This window comes from Mustela putorius, unplaced genomic scaffold, assembly GCF_011764305.1.
Source record: "Mustela putorius furo isolate JIRA1106 unplaced genomic scaffold, ASM1176430v1.1 tig00001130_pilon_pilon_pilon, whole genome shotgun sequence".
NCBI lineage: Eukaryota > Metazoa > Chordata > Mammalia > Carnivora > Mustelidae > Mustela > Mustela putorius.
This window is the reverse complement of record NW_025421584.1, coordinates 3,396,063-3,410,468: the sequence shown is the minus strand read 5'-3', so window position 1 is coordinate 3,410,468 and position 14,406 is coordinate 3,396,063. Positions and strand designations below refer to the sequence as shown.

Genomic DNA, 14,406 nt, shown 5'->3' with positions numbered 1-14,406 from the left:
CAAAGCTTGGGAATCGGGGGAAAATGGAATAATGACACTAATAAACTGAAGGAGGAAAATTCTATAATTGCAAAGGTTTGCATAACTCTGTCTCCAGCCCCTTCTTGATAAAAAGAGATTTTCTCTGTTCCCAGGGTGGTTTGAAGAAAGCCAATGGACATTCTATAATGAGAGAATGTTGACAGCCCTTGTAGAGACAAAAACAAAAGGTGATAAAGAAGACAGTGTCAAGTCAACACGAGGCAAAAACCAGGACTCTAGGCCCCATAATTCAGTTAAAAGACATCTGACTCCCCCCACCCCTGATAAATTGCTAAAAACAGAGGAAAGAGATTAGAAAAACAATTCAAGGAGAACAAGAAAGAGAAATTGCAGTCGCTTCAAATGTGAGAGAAAGTAACAACAGAGGAGCCATCACAGATCACACTTGACCGCTTTTTAGTGCAAAACGGTTTTGTTAACCACGGACACAGCATTGCATGGCAGAACTCTAGAAGTTATTCCTCTTGCATAACTGAAACTTTATGCCCTTTGATTAGCAATTAGCCAAGTCCTCCTCTCCCTCAACCGCTCCCGCCCCACGGTCCTTGGCAACCGCCTTTCCGATCTCTCTTATGTGTTTGACTCTTTTAGAAAACTCAAGTCAATGAAACCATGCTGTGTCTGTCCTGTGAGTGGTTTATGTTACTTAACATCAGGTCCTCAAAGTTCGTCCATGTTGTCAAATACCGCAGGGTTCTCTTTTTGAGGGTTAGTAATATCCCATTGTGTGCATGTGTGTATGTATGTGTGTGTGAATATATGCATGTATGTGTATATCCATGTGTGTGTATACATGCATGGGTATACACATTTTTTCTATCCACTCATCCATCAGGGGACACCTTGGTCGTTTTCACATCTTGTCTATTTGAATAATGTTGCTGGGAACTTGAAAGGGCACATGGCATTATAAAAACCTGATTTCAGTTCTTTCGGAATATGTACACAGAAGGGGGATAGCTAGATCATATAGTAGTTTTATTTCTAATTTTTTTGAGGAACCTCCTTATTGTTTTCCATAGCAGCTGTGCCTTTTGTCTTCTGACCTCTTGTGTACAAGGGTCTGGCTTTTCTACATCCTTGCCATCCCTTGCTGTCTTTTTTAAAATATTGAACAGCCACCTTAAAAATTGTGAGTGATAGCTCATTGTGGTTTTGACTTGCATTTCTCTGATGACTAATGTCATGGAGCATCTTTTCGATACCTGGTTGCCATCTGTACGTCATCTTTGGAGAAATGCCTATTCATGTCGTTAGCCCATTTTTAAATCTAGTTGTTAGTTTTTTTGCTGTTGAGTTATAGGAGTTGTTTTGGATTTTTGTGTCTTTGTTTTGTTTTGTTTTTTGAGAAAGAGTGAGCGGGGTGAAGGGGCAGGAGGAGAGGGAGAAAGAGAATCTTAAGCAGGCTCCATGCCTAGTACAGAGCCTAGGGTGGGCCTTGATCTCATGACCATGAGATCATGACCTGAGCTGAAATTAAGAGTTGGACACAAGCAACTGAACCACCCAGGCACCCCAAGTTGTAGGAGTTTTTGATATATTTTGGAAATTAGCTCCTTCTCAGATAATCTGATTTGCAAATATTTTCTCAGGTCCCATAGGTTGCTTTTTCACTCTGTGGTTTCCTTGGCTGCATGGAAGTTTTTGGACCTTTGTCTTATACCACACACCCAAGTCAATAATTCAAAATGGATTAAAGACTTAAACATAGGACCTTAAGTGATAAAACTCCTAGGAGAAAAAAGGGGGAAAGTGGGGGACATTGTGACATCAGTCTTAGCAATGATTTCATGGATGTGACACCAAAAGCACAGGCCACAAATGGAAAAACAAACATGTAGGATGTTGTCAAGCGTTGGTTGTATTTTATTTTCTACCATTGCCAGTGTTTGTGCCAGTGCTCTATTTGTTATGCACTCGAGTTTCTCTTCCCAAATCATAGAGTTTTATCTTTACAGATGGCCCTGTTTATTTAAAAGAAGCTGTTCCATTTTCTCTCTTCCCTCCCAAAATGGTATCCATCTTATTTTACCAAGAATATTATCTTCAAAGACCTTCTTGGCTCCGAGGCTCTGGTACATCTCTATTTTCACTGTGTCCTACAAAGCCCACATTCTCCACAGCCCAGCTCTCTCCCTTACCATGCTGTACTCAGCAAATCTGCTCAGCTGTGCGGGCTGTCTTACTGGTTCTCAGCAACACCAGCAGGATCCTGCCTTAGCAGCCTGCACTTGCCCTTTCCTTGACTGGAATGCTTTTCTGATGGCTCATGTGCTCCCCTTTCTCCCTCTCTCTCTTACACACTTGTTATTTGAGTCTGGTATGATATCACCCCCTCAAAAAGGTCTTCTCTACTGCCTCAAACCAACACAACTTTTATTGCATCTTTAAGATATCACAAATAGGTCTGAAAAATCATCCGGCATCTTGCTATTTCTGTAGCTGGACAACTTAGACCTTACTCATTAGCTTACGGAACTCTTCTTTCTTTCAGAAGCATAGATACCACCCCCAAATTTTCTGATATCCTTGCTTTTTAACTCGGTGGCTTGCTAAATCAAAGCAGCTAAGTGTGTTACAAGTTCAGTGTCATTTCCTTCAAGATTTAACTCATCTTTCTGGGCTTGAGATACTGAACAAGCAACACCTGGCCTCATCCAAACCCCAGGATGTGGTTTTCCACCAAGAAATTCCATATTTAAGCAGGAGAATATTCTCCCAAATAACAATGTTGAGGGGGAAGCAAGTGTACACAGACCTCATCTTGTAACCGAAGTCCAGGGCAACACCAGAGAGCATGGTCTGTACGTGACTACAGATAGTGCAAATAGAAGCGAGTTCTTTTCTATTTCCCCACTATTTGTCAACTCAGAGCCTCTTCTTTTTCTTTCCAAGAAGACTGAGTTCCACACTGATGTGATTGAAGTCCCTCTGCAGGGTTCCTCTGGGGCCCTTCACAATAACAATGCATCCCTTCAGAGCGATGTCGACATTTCCTGGAATGCCTATGGTCCGATTGCCGAGATGGTCTTCCTTCTCGCAGTAGATGAGCAAAAGGCAGAAAGGCCTTCTTTACCAGCATATATAAAATACCCCTTAACCCACCCTACCTCCTTCTTGTCACCTTTGCCCTCCTTTACTTTTTTTTAAGTTTTAATTCTGTTATTCAATACTTATCCTGGGATCATGTATTAATTTGCACATATCTACACGTAGGTTTTTACACCAAAGGACAAAATCCTGAACTACTAGCATATGAGGGCTCTGGGTTAGTGGCCCACGGCATATCAACTGAATTCCCAGAGCTGGTGTATATTAGCTGCCCAGTAATACTATTAAATGAATGAATGTTCCCTACTTATCTCATTCCTTTCTTCTCATTTGGATCCCACTTTATTATACAGACTTCTAGAAAATACCTATAATCAAAGATCTTTTCTCTTAAGTCAGTGCAGATGTTAGAACAATGTGGTTTGTTGAAAGGCTAAGGGTGGGGGGAATGAACTCACTCAACTGTACTCACCTGTCAAAGCATTTATTGGCTTTTGCCACTCACTTAGCAGTACCCTCCTACTACATTTTGAGAGCACTAAAAAGTAATAGCCAGAAGAAGGAGGATGCTTGTGGTCTGATAGATTGATGCTTGGACAATCTGCAACTACAGCCATTTGCACAGGTTAATAAGTACCGCACAGGTTGGCATCTATATGTGTAAAACCCTGTGTTGCTACACCTGTTTTATAAATAACAAAGATATATACGTCATCATCTGGTGCCCAAGCGTGCATTCTTTTCACTGAGACTCTTAGGAAACGTAAGTGTTTTGAACAGTGCTGTCTATAGCTACTCCCCTTTCTAGGGCTTCACTAATTCTATTACATTTTGCACTCACCTTTTCCTGCCGAGATATTACAGTAATAATAATACCTAAAGTTTTTGTGCACTTTCTTCATGTGAGGCATCGTGCCAAACCCTGTTCATGCATTTCCTCATTTAATCCTCTCTACTCTATTGAGCAGGTAAAATTATATTATTCTCATCTTAGGACTGAGAAAATTGAGACTTTACAACAGCCACACAGTCACTCAGAATTTCAAACTTGGTCTCTCACATTTCTAAGCCTCTGCTCCTGACTCCTCCGTAGACCACCTCCTCTACTTCCTGGCACCCCAGCCCTTGAAATTATGTACTCTTGGATCACACAGAAATCATAGGTTGACCCCAAACCCTTCAAAAGCATGCCCCTCATGTTCTATTTCTCAAGTGACAAAACCAGCTTCCCGATTAATAGGAAATGAACCTTTAGCTGCAATAGAAATGTATGAACTTGGCTGTCCTGGGGGCAGACTTCATCTAGGCTAATCTAGAAACATCTAGGTGCCTTGAAGAAAGGGTAGAATAGAACCCAGTCCCGCCAGGCTAGAGGCCTAAGAGAAAGGAGGGGAGGTCAGAATGAGGGACAGTGATGCCAGGAAGGAGCTCCTCGTTGAATCGTTGAATCAGAGAATGTTAAGAAAGTATATCTCACACCTTCCTATCGCCTTGTACTTTCAGCTCTGGTGTGAAGGAAAGAAGTTGGTTCCGTCTCCAGACTCGATTTCATTGTATGACCTGAGGCATATTCAGTCAGGCAACTGGAGTATTACATCTTCCCTGCGGCTATTTTAAAGCTAATTAATGTATCAAGCACTTTCCAGTTTTTCCATTCTTATTCGTAACTACCCCAAACCTTCAATTTCTCAAATTATTTTGCTTTTGAAGTGACTTTCATTTCTCAGGATCTACTAGAGCTTTCTTCTCGATTTTTTTCACATTGGAAATTTTATGGGAACACCATGCTTCTATATTTATGCATTTAAATTGTCAAAAAGTATGTTGTCAGGATTGCATGCTAAAGAAGTCCCTTATCCCAGCAGTTCTGCTCTGTGAATGGGGCTGTTAACCCTTCACTGACTTGAAGGCTAAATTTTTTTTTTTTTAAGATTTTATTTATTTGACAGACAGAGATCACAAGTAGACAGAGAGGCAGGTAGAGAGAGAGAGAGAGAGAGAGAGAGAGAGAAGCAGGCTCTCTGCTGAGCAGAGAGCCCAATGAGGGACTCGGACTCGATCCCAGGACCCTGAGATCATGACCTGAGCCGAAGGCAGCGGCTTAACCCACTGAACCACCCCGGTGCCCCTGAAGGCTGCATCTTAACCTGGCAGGTTGGCTGGAGTACTAATTTTCTCTAGTTTTCCAGAAGATAATTTCAGAGACATGCGCTCATACAAGATGAAAATATTAAATAAAACTAGTGAAACACTTGAATGATGTACTTTAAACATTTTTACTTAAATACCCCATATCCCTATATAGCATTATATACACACGTTATAGTGAAATAAACCAAGGGTGTTTGGGGGAGGGTCTTCATAAGTAACCTGTACCCAAGTTGACAAATCTTCTCTCACCTCACAGCTTTCTTGGTTGGCCTGAAGAGCAAATACATATATAGTGCAGCTCTTCCCCTGCACTCGGAAATTCGATCTACGATTTTTATTGTCCATAAAGGCCCAATGCTCTGCTAGGCGCTATTGAAGATATATATGTGTGTATATATATATAAATATATACATATTTTTTAAATGTAGGTTTTGAACCTTGCCCTCAATGATTTAAAAGCCAGGCTTTCAATTTGCATGTACCCTCTGCATTCAGTTATTGAACTACTGAGTGGCGCATGAAGTCTCATCTCTATGAGTTTGCTGATTTTTTTTTAAGACCTCAGGGATGGAGAGATCATAAGGAGCAATAACACTTATGAAGTGTCTATTACGTTGTCTATTCGGGTATTTTATCTTTGCAACATGCAAGTAAGGTTTGCATCATTCCTGCTTTCCAGAGCGGGGGGGTGGGTTCAGATAAGAAACTTGCTCAGGGAACCACAGCAGGTCACCGAGTCAGAATTGCACTCTCTGTTCTTACTCTAAAATCCATCTTCTTTCCAGCACCCTTGACATCTGGCTGTAAAATACAAAATTAAATAAACTTGAGATAGCTGCTTAATGTGATCAATGTAGGCGGCCCAATAAAATAAACGAAGGATCTAAAATAGGTATTTTGCTTTCACTAATTTGGCTTATTTAACCGTCTTACAGTTACAAGTTAAAGGGATAATTGTGAAGTCTCTAAATTACTTTAGGTTATGTGGACATAAGCCTGATGCTGTTTTATTCTGACTCTAATTATATTTAATTTCTTATTCCTAATAGCTCCTTGTCTAGTGGGTGTCCTAGAGGATAGCGCAAGGTATATCTTCAGCTTGTCTTTAGTCGTGGATTTTCAGAGGTCCTTAGAGCAGGACAGTCCCCCTTTAAAGACAGTCCATTCAGAAAGTCAGGCTTACAGATACACTAGGAAATAATTTGCTTACAAAACAACTATTCTCTCTTAAAGGAATTCACTGCAAATTTTGTTTAATCAGCCAGGCCCTCTAGAATATCTAAAATAGTATTTTAATATATGAATGTCAACAACACTTCTTTTAAGAAATATTTTTGTTTTGTGGGTCATCTGGGTGACTCAGTCCTTAAGCATCTGCCTTGAGCTCAGGTCATGATCTCAGCGGGAAGCCTGCTTCTCTCTCTCCCTCTGCTTGTGTTCCTTCTTTTGTGTTCCTTCTCTTGCTGTCTCTCTCTGTCAAATAAATAAATAAAATCTTTTTAAAAAGAGAGAAATATTTCCGTTGTGTTAAGTGGGGCACATCCGCATCTAGAATTGATCAAATGTGTGTCCTTAGGTAGAGCACAAGACATTTTTCTCATGTGATCTCATTCATTCTTGTAACGATTTTCAAAGCAAGGGGCAAGTGCAGAGATGAAGGGAACCAAGGGGTGTGGGTGTGTTTGCCCAAGTTCATTCTAACGACCCACACTGCAAACCTTGTGAAACTTTGGGAGGAAATGTAATAATAGGTTGCCCCCACTCCTTCCCCATCTTCTGGAGAAGCATTTGACTGGAAATTAGGGAAGATTTATTCTATATATAACACATAGGAAGATGTTTAAACTGTAATTGTGTGCAATTTGAAGGAAATATTCTTCCAGCGGAATAAAGATTGACCTACTCAGGAATATTAAAAGGTACAGGGTTCACACTTTCGTGGTAGTATTTTATCATTTTGAAAACTTATTCTTAATAGACCGCCACATTACATTTCAGTAAAGTGGTTTCATTTTCTTTAACAACCATTAATAGCTATTAGAAGTAAAAAAAAAAAAAATAATAAGGCTTTATATAGATCATTAAAGTACACTTAAGTAATATGTAATTGACAATTAAATCAGCATGGCAATGCATTATCATAAGTTTGATAGATCTGCCTTTTCTGAAGTACTGAGAAGAAAGGGTCCTTTGTAAGACGCCCCGCTACAGACTAATCTTGCACTTTAATTGATCACAAAGAACACATTGTCTTCATGTATGTGCTTGGTAATCATCTTCTTACAAGTTGCCTTTTGTGAGGATTTTGATGCCGTGTGTAGGAGTTTGGTTCATGCCAGAAACAGTGTTCTTGGTGAGATTTGGAATTAGCAATAGCCACCTTTAACCCTTTGTCCTTGTTGTTATCATAATATGTAAAAGTGTTGGTGCTTGCTGTCCACTCTGCAAGCCCGCAGTCCCCCTTCTGGTACCTTCTCCTTTCCTCACGTCTCTGAAGACACACGAAAGTGTGGTCACAGGGCTGGGTCCCAGCACTCCCAGAATGCTGGCCACACTGATGACGCGGTCCCCTGTGCCTGGGCAGCCAATGGGCGTTGACCTTATCTTGTCAAGCCATTGAAGAAGCAGGCCATATTTGGGAAATTCGGACTCCCGGCACCCCCCACCCCTCCCCCCACCAAGAAATTTATGGACTTACTGTCTAGAAATGCGGGTGTACACCGTGTCTATTGAGATCAAAATATAAAAGCATAACTGCATTTGAGAGGAATTCTAACCATTGCTATATTTTTCCCCGAATTTTAATTAATTCCCACTTTTCTTCATTCCCTTATACCTATAATAACAATGGAATTTGTTTAGTGTAAGCTTTAAAAATACAGAATATATTTTCTGTATTTCAAATTATGAAAAAGAAAAAAATTCAAAAGATTAATTTCCACCTAATTTGCTAGACTCTGAGATAGGTTAAGGAACCTAGGGGTTTTTTCCCCCTAATATCTTATGAAGATATTTTATAATCTGGACATAGTAAAGTTTAATGTGAGTCTGATGAATCACATAAAGATTTATCTGCTGCACTCCATCTTCCTACTATTATTTAATTTATGGGCTTTATGTGAGATACATGTATCACATTAAAAGTGAAAAAGCGTGATGGGTGATTTTTAAGGAGTTTTAAAAATATTGAGATTAGTTAGATATTGATACCCAATCAGTAGAAATTATGATTTTAATTTACACATAATCAGACTGAGTTTCTTTATGCTGTAGTGTGGCTCCATGCAAACAGCAGCTTTTGGGTGATTTTTTAAAAAAATTAAATTGAGTTTATGAATTCAAAAAGTTTAATCCACACCTAACATGACTGGGGCACAGCCATAAGGGGTGATCCAGCCGATCTCCCCAGGCCTCCCCCACCGCAGCTTGGCCAGTCTGGCTGGACGGAACGGGTGAGACAGGTTAGCAGCCAGAACCCCAGTGCTCATGCATTCCTAGTGCCATATATAAAGGTACGTAGGAGATGATTAAAGAAGGCACTAAACTCACAGAGGGCCCCCTGCTCTGCGGACTTTGGGCAATAGTAGCAAGGCACACATCCAAGGAGCAACTGATGAAAATGTCAAGAGAATGCTGTAGAAGTGTATCAACTACTTATGTTATAGGAAGAAGCGTTAAGTCGCTGCTTTTCTGAACGTCAGCCATGGACGGACTTCTTGGCAATGGGGATCTTTAATTTTTGAATCCCGCCATCTCGATTTGATTCTGCTCCTTGAAACGTGTTTCATGGTAGTAACGAAAGAAATTAAGATTGGCAAGGCTATCGAGAGCCTTGATGGCGGAAACCAGCAGCAAGGTGGCTGGTCACTTTAAACATTGGGTAGTCGTCAGTGAGAAGATGCTAACCCAGTTTCAGAGACTGTGTTCTCCATTCCTGGGGGTGCATTAAAACCTCCCTAATTCAAAGCAGTCTCTGAAAATTGGAGAATTTCCCAAATGTAAACTGTATTTGTAAATATTGTACTAAACTAAGGCGCACACATACTACTTAGCTGTATAAAGTAAGTTAAATGAAACCAAATATGTCATTGGGGCACCTGGGTGGCTCAGTGGGTTAAGCGTCTGCCTTCAGCTCAGGTCATGATCCCAGGGTCCTAGGATCAAGCCCCGCATTGGGCTCCCTGCTTAGCAGGGAGCCTGCTTCTCCCTTTCCCTCCTCCCTGCTCATGCTCTCTCTCTCTCGCTCACTCTCTGACAAATAAATAAATGAACAAAATCTAAAAAAGAAAGAAAGAAAGAAAGAAAACCAGTAGGTCACAACAGGACTATATTAAATGTTAAATGTGCTTTCTAAACTTTAAAATGGCAAGTTACATCGTTAAAAAATTCTTAATTTTAAAATCTTACCCCCCCAAATTACATCTGTGGGGGGACTTCTGGTTACAGTATTGTTTTAATGTATGCCCCCTGACATAATTCAAAAGTAGAATATGTTAAAAGAATAGTCCTCCACAACCAATTATGGCTTGTGCCAAAAATAAGAAGATATTTTTATTTTAGAAAATCTGCTAATAAAATACATCACCTTAGCAGGTCAATAAGAAAAAAAAAAAAGATTTTAAAAGATACACAGTAATTGAATTTAAATAAATATTTTTTAGAAAAAATACACAATAAAATTAAACCCAAATCCTGGGGTGCTCTTAGAAAACGAGGAACTTTAAAAGCTTAATAAAAGGCAGGTATTTTCAGCCAATCATTGGATGAGAAATGAGCAAGCTTACAAATTATCATGGTTCATCAAATGATGTTCTGAAAGCTCTGGTCATAGAAATAACACATGGAAATGAAATACTGATATGGTACTTAAAAACAAAGATGAAAAATGTATCATTTGCCCATGGCATGAATATAAACATGAAAAACAAGGTGATTGGCTTAAAAAGCTCTAAGAATTTAAGTACAGTGTAATAAAAAATGTTTTAAATCAACAACTTTACTAAAAGTCAGTAGTAACAGACAAAGAAACTACTCGAAGAAAACATTAAGTCCTCCCTGAGACAGAAATAAATGAAGATTTTAGTAAATTTAGGGTCAACCCATCTTTCCAGTTAGAAAGAGCAAATATTATAATGATGTTCAATTTTCCCAAATATATCTAAGTTTTCCCATCACGTACCGATCAAAATCTCAGTAGAGATTTTTCAAATGGGCAAGGTTGTTCCAAACTTCAACTTGAAGTTCCCTTTGCACAGTTAGAGTAAAAATTAGGGCACTTGCCATCCGGGGTGATATACCACGTTCTCCTGTTTGAATCATTAAGGTTCCAACATAAGGAATGACAGAGAAACTCAGTAGCACTGGATCTAATACATAAACGCACTCATCGCACCCTAAAAACCATTGGGAGGAGAATGGATCACGTAATCAAGAATACTTGCAAAACTGCCTATTTGTGAAAGACAGAAAATTCAGGTTGAAGCTTACTCACCAAAATAATTCTAAATGAACCAAATAGTAAAAATAAAAATGAACAAAACACAAAGGCAAAGATTAACCTACTTTTAGGATGAGCCAGACTTCTGATGTAAAAAATAAAATTATAATGAAAATTATTAAAATATGTAGCTATATAAAAATATTAAAATTTAGTACCAGAGTGAAAAAAAATTTAAATAAAAGTAAATATGATCTGGGGGAAAATTTATGAATTGACAAATCCTTTTATAAAAATAATTAAAATACAGAAATATATGTAGAATGACCCAATTCAAAAATCTCCAGTTTATGATGAACACACACAAAGTGACCAGTCATCCAAGAAGACAAATGACAATAAATATTAAGGGAAAATATTTACCTTCAGTAGAAAGAAGTGCAAGTGAAACCATGAAGTAATACATTTCACTCATCACGTTCTGAAATTTAAAATTAAATAATGGTGTCTTTGAGAGGATGTGGAGTCATGAACTTAGGTCCTGTGCGGGAGTGTCAGCTGTTGCAAATCTGCCAAGGAATTTGATAATATATGTTAAGACTTAACACAGTTCCCTTCTATCAAAAGAAAATCAGAAACACTCACATTCGCATGTAAGAGTTCTCATTTCAGTGTTACACGTGAAAATGAAAATTGGGAAGCACCATAAATATCTAACCTTGGAAAAGTAGCTACATAAACTATGGGACATCAGTAAAACGAGATGAAATCCTTGGAACACATTTTCAAAAATCATTACTTCTGGGGGAAAAACTGCTCATATTGGGAATAAAACCAGGATTAAAAATAATATTATCCATGCAACCCCAATTTTATGTGGAAAGATGAAGTCTATGTGTTGAAAACAATGAGAAGGAAATATGCCAAAAGTTACACAGTTCTTTTTTCTATTCAGATTTAGGTGATGCTAATTTTTCTTCTTTACACTTACATGTATCTCTGAGCAACATTGCTTTTGTAATCCTTAACAATAATAAATGTTATTTTTGTAAGACTCACACTGTCTGTCCAAATTACCACGAAATCTGAGTTAATGGCATCTAAATTAAGAACATTTTAATGCTAAAGTTTTAATAGTATGATATTATATGCTCAGTGGGAATTCGGCATATTATATTGATAAGTTTCATTTGTAGCAAGATGCTAAGTATAGACTATACAAAGGAAATTATATTCCAGAGATTTCAGGATAAGTTATTGTTACAACAAGTTTTGTTTCAGCCTGAAACAACCTGGAAGTGGGATTCAGTATAGTGCTCCCCATCACATCGACCGACACGCTGTCCCGTGTATGTCAGCATGGCTCAGGTGTCATGGCGGACGGTTTGGGTTCCCCGTGGCTTTGTACAACGTTCATGGCTTTGCAGGTGTACGGCCTACCAGCCTTCATGTATAGAAATGGGAGCAAAATGCATTCAGGTCCTCACAGCACTTTTGGAGGGGTGTGTGTGTGTGTGTGTGTGTTTTTCCTATGAAGTATTCCTTTTGAAGTTCAGAGCTTAGGCAGAGAAGGCATGAGTTTGGTGGGTATAGCTTTCAAATGCTTAAAACAACAACTTTAATCTCAAGTGCTGATTGACACCAAGCAAAATGCAGCCTCTCTTTGTTCTCCAGCACACAGCTGAATGTGTGTGTGTGTGTGTATCTGTGGTGGATCTATACGCACGTGTGTGAGTGTCTGTGTGTCTGTGGTGGATCTATATGCACGTGTTTGTATGTGTCTGTATGTGTATGTATCTGTGGTGGATCTATACGCACGTGTGTGTGTGTGTATCTGTGGTGGATCTCTACGCACGTGTGTGTTTATGTGTGTGTGTGTGTGTATCTGTGGTGGATCTATACGCATGTGTGTGTGTCTGTGTGTCTGTGGTGGATCTATATGCACGTGTGTGTGTGTGTGTATCTGTGGTGGATCTATATGCACGTGTGTGTGTGTGTATCTATGGTGGATCTATATGCATGTGTGTGTGTGTATCTGTGGTGGATCTATATGCATGGGTGTGTGTGTCTGTGTGTCTGTGGTGGATCTGTATGCACGTGTGTGTGTGTGTGTATCTGTGGTGGATCTATATGCACGTGTGTGTGTGTATCTATGGTGGATCTATATGCATGTGTGTGTGTGTATCTGTGGTGGATCTATACGCACGTGTGTGTGTGTGTATCTGTGGTGGATCTCTACGCACGTGTGTGTGTGTGTGTGTATCTGTGGTGGATCTATATGCACGTGTGTGTGTCTGTGTGTCTGTGGTGGATCTATATGCACGTGTGTGTATGTGTGTGTATCTGTGGTGGATCTATATGCACGTGGGTGTTTGTGTGTGTGTATCTATGGTGGATCTATATGCACGTGTGTGTGTGTGTGTATCTGTGGTGGATCTATATGCACGTGTGTGTGTGTGTGTGTGTGTGTATCTATGGTGGATCTATATGCATGTGTGTGTGTGTGTGTGTGTGTATCTGTGGTGGATCTATACGCATGTGTGTGTGTGTGTGTGTATCTATGGTGGATCTATATGCACGTGTGTGTGTATGTGTATGTGTGTGTGTTGTTTCCTGTAAGGAAAAGCTTTGAAAGGTTCCCCCAAAGACACTAATGAGTTTGGCACCCTTCAAGATGTGTCTCGTAAGTAGTAATTCTAATGACAGGCCCATGACACATGCTCTAAGGGAATGTGACAACAGTCCCAGTTGGGAGCATGGCTGCTGCAGAGACCTGCTTTCAGCCCCCAAGCTCTGCCCTGGGGAGAGCAGGCTGTATAGACCTCTGCTGACCAGGCTGATTCAGATACTGCATCACACAGGCCTTTCAAGAAACAAAATGACCCGTGGGTCAAGGTGACCATAAACAGCCCACATCAGATTAGATCATTCCACAGAGACAAGGTTACCTGAAGGAGGAGTAGGAAGGTTTTACTTTCCAGGTATGTTGTTTGCTGATTGTTTTTAGACGAGGTTCAGTCTTTTTATCCTTGTCAATTTCCCTAATAGTAGAGGTGGCTACAGACGGGCACGGGAGTTTGGTTGCGAGCAGTCCCCAAAGATTTATGAGAGTGTACCGTAGGGGGAAAAAATGCTCTTCAAAGATGGCTTGAGTCACAAGGAACCTCCGGGGTCTTTTGAACACGTGAGCATCTTAAAACAAAAGACAGGTAACTTCTGATCATTTAATTGGGCATGGATCATGTCATCTTTCCCTTGCTTCTAGACTCATCTCTCCCGTTTCCAATTCATGCACCTCTATTACTTTCTACTTCCTTACACCCCTGTGCCATGCCTCTCTCCATTACGGTTCTTTGATCATTTGGTCCTCTGTTTATTTATTTTAGTATACAAGTATTTATTGAGTATCTACGAGGTATGGCATCTTGGAAGGCATGAGAGAGATGGAAATTATCATCGTGGCCTCTCGTCTCAAGAAGCAGACACCCTAATTGGGGCACAGAAAACTAATTTGCTAGTCAATTGCTGCAATAAAGCTGCATACGAATGATTGCACAGTACAGTGGCTTACAACAATACATGTTTATTCTTACACTTATGGGTCTGCAGGTCAACGGTTGTCTGGCGGATCTACATTGGATAGTGATCTTTCAGGCCGTGAGTCAGCTGCGTGTGACTCCAGGCTGTGGGTTGGGCTCAGATCTCCTTCATGCGTGTTTGTTCT

At 39.9% G+C, this 14,406-nt stretch overlaps 1 protein-coding gene and 1 pseudogene across 1 annotated transcript in view; one reads left to right on the top strand and one right to left on the bottom strand.

Moving 5' to 3' along the window:
* The window catches only part of CELF2 (CUGBP Elav-like family member 2), a 510,120-nt gene that overhangs the window by 169,361 nt on the left and 326,353 nt on the right, over positions 1-14,406 (top strand). The window lies entirely within an intron of this gene.
* Positions 2,508-4,004, bottom strand: LOC106006386 (annotated as a pseudogene).